This window comes from Aquarana catesbeiana, linkage group LG09 (assembly GCF_042186555.1).
Source record: "Aquarana catesbeiana isolate 2022-GZ linkage group LG09, ASM4218655v1, whole genome shotgun sequence".
Classification (NCBI taxonomy): Eukaryota; Metazoa; Chordata; class Amphibia; order Anura; family Ranidae; genus Aquarana; species Aquarana catesbeiana.
In genome coordinates this window covers 50,912,406-50,921,255 of record NC_133332.1, presented here as the reverse complement: position 1 = coordinate 50,921,255, position 8,850 = coordinate 50,912,406, and the positions used below count along the sequence as shown (strand labels likewise).

General features: G+C 42.8%; 1 pseudogene; it reads right to left on the bottom strand.

Moving 5' to 3' along the window:
- Positions 1–8,162: 8,162 nt before the first annotated feature.
- LOC141109098 (U2 spliceosomal RNA) lies at positions 8,163–8,295 on the bottom strand (annotated as a pseudogene).
- Between the last annotated feature and the right edge of the window lie 555 nt (positions 8,296–8,850).

Below are 8,850 nucleotides of genomic sequence, written 5' to 3'. Positions count from 1 at the left end.
TGTAACTGATGTGAAACAAGTCTCTCTAAGGTCTTTATAATGTGGGAGGTCAAAGCCACTGGTCTATAATCCTTGGAGCCACAAGGACACAGTATTTTCAGCACAGGAACAAACACCCTGGGGCTAACGCTATTAGGGCCTGCTGATTTTCCTGCCTTAAGTTTCCTCAACTGTCTACTCACCTGATCAGCTGTAAAATACTTTTTATGAAAAAAAAAAGAAAAAGTTTTATTGAGTTCACAAATTAACAAGATACATGAACAGCTGTAAAATACTTTGATGTACTTTCCCCTGAAGGAGGAGTAGAGTTGTTCTTTTAAAGATAAAGAACTCCTCAGGGTGAAAGGAGAGTGGGTAAAATTAGGGACATTAAGGACTGAATTCAGGGACATAGCTATAGAAGTCGCAGGAGTCATGACAGCAACCTGGCCCCATGCTGCAGAGTGCTGCATCCAGGCACCGCAGAGGGAGGGGCACCTCGTTCTGCTGCTGTGGGGGGGGCAAGACCCGGCATCTCCCCCTGCACCTCTGGCAGTTTACTATGTAGTGGGGGGAGGTGGGAGGGGGCGATCGGCAGCTCTGTGGTGCTCGTAAGCCGGAGGATCTGCCTGGGGCTAGTAGTTTACTTCCTGAGTGTAAAAAGTGGAGAGGGGCGGGGCCTCTGACCCAGAACATATCGGTGAGAATGTACAAGCAGAGCGACTCATTTATACACTGAAGCGTGAAGCCGATACATAACCGGCCCCTCCCCTCCCCTCTCCTCTCCACTGTATACACTCGGGAAGTAAACTACTAGCCCCAGGGAGATCCCACGGACCGCAGGCACCACAGAATCTGCCAATTGCCCCCTCCCCCCCCACTGCATAGTAAACCGCAACAGAAATAATCTGAGGTGCAGGGGGAGGCACCACAGACTGTCATCAACGTTCAAGTGAGTTGCCATGGGGTGAAAGTGGGGGGAGTATAGAGATGTGCTGGGGGTTGAAGGTGGAGTGGGTACAGAGCACAGATGTGTTAGGCCCCTTTCACATTGGCGGACTGATCAGGTCCGCCTGTTTGTTATTCAGGCAGACCCAATCGGACCATCTATTTCTCTCTATAGAGCGGTGGATGTCAGCGGACCTTTGTCTGCTGACACCCGTTACCATCCGATCCGCTAAAATCGGATTGGATGACACTGCAGTCGAATGGAAATAGACAGGCGGTTCGTTTCCATCCAACAGCCCCATAGAGAGCAACGGGCTGTGTCCATGCTCTGCATCAGCGTTTGCTCAGCAGTAATCAGCAGAGAGATCCCTCACTGAGCAAGCGGATTCTGCTGACAGGTCTGAAAGGGATGTGTGGGGTGTCAAGTTCACTTGTTGCGGTGTACAATGGTGTGCTGGGGGTGTGTGGCTTGCTGGGCTTATGGAGGCATACTGAGTGTAGAGATATGCAAAGGGGTAAGGCATTAGATGGCTCTTGTAGAACCACACACATTTTATATGTCCCACCCCTAATTAAGATACATTCTCCTCCTGCAATGGCTGGCTGAACACATAAAAAAAGTGCACCTGACTTGTTTTAGAAAGGTAGGTAACCATGCAGGAAGGGGTCCCGCTGCAGAAGACATGAAAGGGTCCTGCTCTGGGACCACAATAAAGGGCCCTGCAATAGGAGTAAAGGGCCTGGATCAGTGGCAAGGGCCCCGGGATGGGGGCAGGAGGGCCCTTCATGGTTTCTTGCACCGGAGTCTGGAGGGTTCCAGTTATGCCTCTGGCTGCAATGAAATTGAGAACATTCATCATTCTGAGAGAACATGGTTTAAATGACATAAAGTTCCCACCAGAAACCTTTCCACTCAATGTTCAACAATTGCTTTGAAAAATGTCCTCTCTGAAAACAGATGTTTTAGTTGCAGGGCGTTATTACTGAGAGTATAATAGGATTTTATTTTTGGGTGATGTGTCAATTTTTACATATTTTACAAGAAGACTATTTGTCACTTTAACCACACTTACTGTAAAAAGTAAGATGGGGCAGGGCTTTGGGCAGAGCTTTGTAAACTGACTTTAAAAGAAAAAATCACCAGAGAATAGCTTTTCCTCTCCTATGACCAGAAACATGAAGAACCTTGTACATTTCTACCAGTATCTTCTGCTTGGCTTCATCCATCTCTTTCTGCTAACTGGTAAGGAAGGAAGAATATAAGATGCTTTCTCCTATCAACGGTTCATTTAGTATTTAGAATGAAAGCAAAACTAATTTGCATATGTTCTGCAAGGACACTGCATTTGTCTGAATTCGTTGCACTGGGGTTTTTTATATATTTACTATTATGGGGTATTTTATATATTACTTTATTTGGATTGGAAAGTTGAGAAAATATGTTTTCTCTTCTTTTTCTTCTTTTTTTTTTATTAGCAACCATCATTTTTGTTAAGTTGTTAAACAAATTTAAGGGATGATCCCCCGTGGAGTATATTTTTATAGCAGTAAATGTTACATTCACCACACATTCGCTGCTGGTGAATTTTACTTGTGTATGTGTTTAACAACCGAGAATGAATAACCACCAGCTTATTTTTGGTGAATGCCATATTTGTTTTATTCATAAATACTGTATATGCCTTTCTATCCTCCAAAAACTACAATTCTGTAACACGATGACACTGCATGCTATCTTAGTAAAAATAAAGGTTGAAAGAATTAAAAGATAATATCAATATGGACTTATTTAGGTTATTTTTATCACTTGTGGAACAAAAAAAATATTATGAACCCAAGGAGAGCAGTCTTTTGGCTTAAGAACAGGTCCAGCATAGTTAAAATGAGCCTCTTAAACCCCCAGGAGTTATTTAAAGCAAACTGTACTCTTAAAATCTAAAAAAAAAACAACCTTAACCACTTCAGCCCCGGAGGATTTGGCAGCTAAATGACCGGAGGACTTTTTACAATTTGGCACTGCGCTGCTTTAACTGGTAATTGCGTGGTCATGCAAAGTTATACCCAAACAAAATTTGCATCCTTTGTTCCCCCACAGATAGAGCTTTCTTTTGATGGTATTTGATTGCCTCTGTGATTTTTTTTTCATGATAGAAACGGAAAAAGACCGAAATTTTTTTTTAAAAAAATGATATTTTCTACTTTTTGTTCTAAAGAAAATTTTAATAAACTCTATTTTAGTCATACATTTAGGCCAAAATGTATTCAGCCACATATCTTTGGTAAAAAAAAATGTCAATAAGCGTATATTTATTGGTTTGCGCAAAAGTTATAGAGTCTACAAACTAGGGTACACTTTCTGGAATTCACGCAGCTTTTAGTTTATGACTGCCTATCTCATTTCTTGAGGTGCAGGGCAGTACACCCCCCCCCCCCCAAATGATCCCATTTTGGAAAGTAGACACCCCAAGGAAATTGCTGAGAGGCATGATGGGCCCATTGAATATTTTATTTTTTTGTCAAGTGATTGAAAAATGACAAAAAAAAATTACACAAAGTTGTCACTAAAGGATACATTGCTCACACATGGCATGGTTATATGTGTAACCCCCCCCCCCCCCTAAAATACATTCTGCTGCTACTCCTGAGTATGGGGATACCTCATGTGTGAGACTTTTTGGGAGCCTAGCCGCGTACAGGACCCCAAAAACCAAGCACCGCCTTCAGGATTTATAAGGGAGTACATTTTTGATTTCACTCCTCACTACCTATCACAGTTTAGGAGGCCCTGAAATGTCAAGATAGCACAACCCCCCCCCCCCCCCCCAAAATGATCCCATTTTGGAAAGAAGACACTTTAAGCTATTTGCTGAGAGGCATGTTGAGTCTATGGAATATTTTATAGTTTGCCACAAGTTTTCGGGAAAATTACATTTTTTTTTTTTACACAACGTTGTCACTAAATGATATATTGTTCAAACATGGCATGGTTATATGTGGAATTACACCCCAAAATACATTCTGCTGCTTCTCCTGAGTACGGGGATACCACAGGACCCAGAAAACCAATCACCGCCTTCAAGCTTTCTAAGGGCGTACATTTTTTATTTCACTCCTCACTGCCTATAACAGTTTCGGAAGCCATGACATGCCCAGTTAGCACAACCCCCCCCAAAAAAAAAAGACCCCATTTTGGAAAGTAGACATCCCAAGCTATCTGCTGAGAGGCATGTTGAGTATTTTGCAGATCTCACTTTTTGTCACAAAGTTTTGAAAATTGAAAAAAAGAGAAAAAAAAATATTTTCTTTCTTCATTTTCAAAAATAAATGAGATCTGCAAAATACTCATCATGCCTGTTAGCAAATACCTTACCTTGGGGTGTCTACTTTCCAAAATGGGGTCATTTGGGGGGGGGGTGTTTGTGCTATCTGGACATTTCAGGGCCTCCGTAACTGTGATAGGTATTGAGGAGTAAAATCACAATTCTACGCCTTTAGAAAGCCTGAAGGCAGTGCTTGGATTTTGGGGTCCTGTACGTGGCTAGGCTCACAAAAAGTCTCACACGTGAGGTATCCTTGTACTCAGGAGAAGCAGCAGAATGTATTTTGGGGTGTAATTCCACATATAACAATGCCATGTTTGAACAATATATCATTTAGTGACAACTTTGTTTAAAAAAAAGAAAATTGTAATTTTCCCAAAACTTGTGGCAAAATATCAAATCATCCATGGACACAACATGCCTCTCAGTTAAAAGCTTGAAGTGTCTTCTTTCCAAAATGGGGTCATTTGGGGGGGGGGGGGGGTTGTGCTATCTTGACATTTCAGGGCCTCCGAAACTGTGATAGGTAGTGAGGAAGTGAAATCACCATTTTACGCCCTTAGAAAGCCTGAAAGCAGTGATCGGTTTTCGGGGTCCTGTACACAGCTAGGCTCCAAAAAAGTCTCACACATGTGGTATCCCCGTACTCAGAAGAAGCAGCAGAATGTATTTTGGGGTGTAATTTACATATGCCCATGGCATGTTTGAGAAATAGATCACTTAGTGACAACTTTGTGCAAAAAATAAATCATTTTCATTTTCCTGCAACTTGTGGCAAAATATAAAATATTCCATGGACTCAACATGCCTCTCATCAAATAGCTTGGGGTGTCTACTTTCCAAAATGGGGTCATGTGGGGGGGGGGGGGGGGTTGTGCTATCTTGGCATTTTATAGCCTTCAAAACTGTGATAGGTAGTGAGGAGTAAAATGAAAAATTTACACCCTTTGAAATCCTGAAGGCGGTGATTGGTTTTCGCCTGTACGCGGCTAGGCTCCAAAAAAGTCTTACACATGTGGTATCCCCGTACTCAGGAGAAGCAGCAGAGCAGAATGCATTTTAGGGTGTAATTCCACATATAACCATGCCATGTTTGAACAATATATAATTAAGTGACAACTTTGTGCAAAAAAAAAGCTTAATTTTCCCAAAACTTGTGACAAAATATAAAATATTCCATGGACTCAAATGCTTATCAGCAAATAGCTTGGGGTGTCTACTTTCCAAAAAGGGGTCTATGGGGAGGGGGTGGGGGTTGAACTGTCCTGGCATTTTATGCACAACATTTAAAAGCTTATGTCACACATCACTCACTCTTCTAACCACTTGAAGACAAAGCCCTTTCTGGCACTTTTTGTTTACATGAAAAAAATATTTTTTTTTGCAAGAAAATTACATTGAACACCCAAAAAGTATATATTTTTTAAAGCAAAGGCCCTACAGATTAAAATGGTGGGTGTTGCAATTTTTTTTTTCACACAGTATTTGCGCAGCGATTTTTAAAACACAATTTTTTTGGAAAAAACACACTTTTTAAAATTTTAATGCACTAAAACACACTATATTGCCCAAATTTTTGATGAAATAAAAAGATGATCTTATGCTGAGTACATGGATACCAAACACGACATGCTTTAAAATTGCGCACAAACGTACAGCGGCAACAAACTACATACATTTTTAAAAGCCTTTAAAAGCCTTTACAGGTTACCATTTTTGATCTACAGAGGAGGTCTACTGCTAAAATTACTGCCCTCGATCTGACCTTCGTGGTGATACCTCACATGCATAGTGCAATTGCTGTTTACATATGACACCAGACCTTTGCGCGTGAGCACGGGGGGACAGGGGTTTTTTTTTTAATTATTTATTTTGCTTTTTTATTATATTTTTAAACTGTTCCTTTCATTTTTTTTTATAATTTTTATTGCTATCTCAGGTAATGTAAATATCCCATATGATAGCAATAGGTAGTGACAGGTACTCTTGTTTGAAAAAATTGGTATCTATTAGACCCTAGATCTCTTCTCTGCCCTCAAAGCATCTGACCACACCAAGATCGGTGTGATAAAATGCTCTGCCAATTTCCCAATGGCGCTGTTTATATCCGGCGAAACCTAAGTCATGAAATGCTCGTAGCTTCTGGTTTCTTAGGCCATAGAGATGATTGGAGCCCTTCTAGTCTCTGATCAGCTCTATGGTCAGCTGGCTGAACCACCGGCTGCATTCTCGGGTTCCCTGTTAGGACAGGAGAGCCAGAGAAAACCAAGCAAGACGGTGGGAGGGGGGGACGTTCCCTCCCACTGCTTATAAAAGCAGTCTACAGGCTAATTAGCTGCTAGGATTGCTTTTATATGAAAGCCGACCGCTGGCTGAAAAGAATGATACCAAGATGATCATTCTGGTATAACCACTCAAAAACCAGCAACATACCAGTACGTTGCTGGTCCTTGTTGGGCATACATTGTAATGTTCTTTTTTCATGCAGGGGGCTGAATGAAAAAGTACACAAACACTTTTTTGTACCAGCGTCTGGCCTTACAGGCAATTAGGTACGGCACCAAAAACTGGTCGCTGAGGTCCACCCCTCCCATGTTAAGGTTGTATTCGTGGACACAGAGGGATTTCTCCACAACACCAGTCGCCGTAGGAATTTGGACTGCCGTGTCTGGGTGAAGCGAGGACAGAGCGAAAACATTACGTGAATCCCTCCACTTCACTGCTAACAAATTATTACACCTCAAGCAGGCTCTCTCCCCCATCTAAGTCGGGATTCTACAAGCCATTGGGGCAAGCCCCGGCGATAAGATCGCACGGTGCCACATGCGCCAATTCCATAATCAAAAAGGTGACTAAAAAGTGGCACGCTTGTGTAATAATTGTCCACGTACAAGTGGTACCCCTTATCGAAAAAGGGTGACACCAAGTCCCACACTATCCTTCCAGTGCTTCCTATGTAGTCTGGGCAATTCTCCGGCTCTACGTAACATCTTTTCCCTCGTAAACCATAAAACTATATGTATAGCCTGTGGCCCTGTCACAAAGCTTATACATCTTGACCTCGTACCTGGCACGCTTGCTGAGAAGATACTGTTTGATAGACAAGCGGCCAGAAAACTTAATCAGGGACTCATCAACGTAGACAACTTGATTGGGAGAAAACAAGTCTGCAAAACGTTGGTTGAAGTGGTGTACGAGGGGTCGAATTTTGTGGAGCCGATCAAATCTAGGGATACCACGAGGACGACAGAGTTCATTGTCACTGAAGTGCATGAACCCCAAGATCTGCAAGATGTGACAAACATAGGATTTCAATCAAAAGAAAGAAAATAAATAGAAAGTGGGGAAGGGATAGTGGAGAGAAAAAGGTGGCCATTGTGTAAAACAATGACCAGGCCCTCCGGTCAGGAATAAAAAATTCCTCTGGTCCTAGCCAAAAGGCCCGGCCCAAGAGGTAGGTGCAAAAAAAGCGTGTTCTATGGTGCAGTGACCATGGTGCCTCAAATCAAAGTGACTGCCACTCACAGTGATCTTATGGCACCCCTGGGCTGCCACTCCAGGGGCACTACTCCATAGGCTTTCAGGACCAACCCTGGCCACCAGCCAAGACCACAGAAGACCCCACCCCAGGCAGAAAGGCATGGAGTTCTGGAAGCTTGGTGAGAGCCCTTTACCATCAGGCTTCACCGTCGTTCCGTCCCTCCTACCTAATTACATTCGGGAAATACTGGCCGCTTACCCGGTAGGAGAAAGGGGAGCCAGCGTTCTCTCCCGAATAACTGTCCAGAGCTAGATCTGCCCCAATCCAGGCCAGAAGGACAGGGTCATGACCCTCCGGTTCAGACCCTGTGGTTCTCCATCACCATCAGAAGGCTTCCCTTTCGGATACGAACCGCTCCAGGTCACCTTTACTCCAGCAGGTTTTGCATAGCAACCGCAATCCCATCTCTATCTCGCCATAGATCAGGGACGGAAGCAAGCGCCACCTCCTGGAAACTAATAAGAACAGATACTACACTTGATCTTAGCCAAAAGACCGAGAAGTATGTAAACAAGGCAGATCCCCGTTCTGACAGGGGACAACATGGAGATCTGCTGTTCCTAGTGATTAGGAACAGCGATCTCTGTGTTGTTCCTGTCAGCACTTCCCCCACACAGTAAGAAAGCACACATGAGGGAACACGTTTAACCCCTTGATCGTCCGTGATGTTAACCCCTTACCTGCTAGTGTCATTTATACAGTAATCAGTGCATTTTTTAGCACTGATCATTGTATTGGTGTCACTGGTCCCCAAAAAGGCAGAAGGGGGGAATGTATATCTCCATATACTGGGACTTTAAATGAAGTGCACAGGGGAGGGGAGGTAGTGCGCCTCCATCCCTAATCTAAATCCAAAAAATAATAAAAAATAATAAAAATTAATAAAAGAGTATGGGACTTTAAGTGAGGCAGGCTCAAACACAATGTAAAAGTAAGAATTTATTATACATAAGTGTCAAATTGCGTAACATTGTATATGACAGATAAATGCTCAATGCATATGTAAGCATCTTGGAGAATACATAGCATACGTATAAATAGGGATGGGCTATCTGTTTGAGT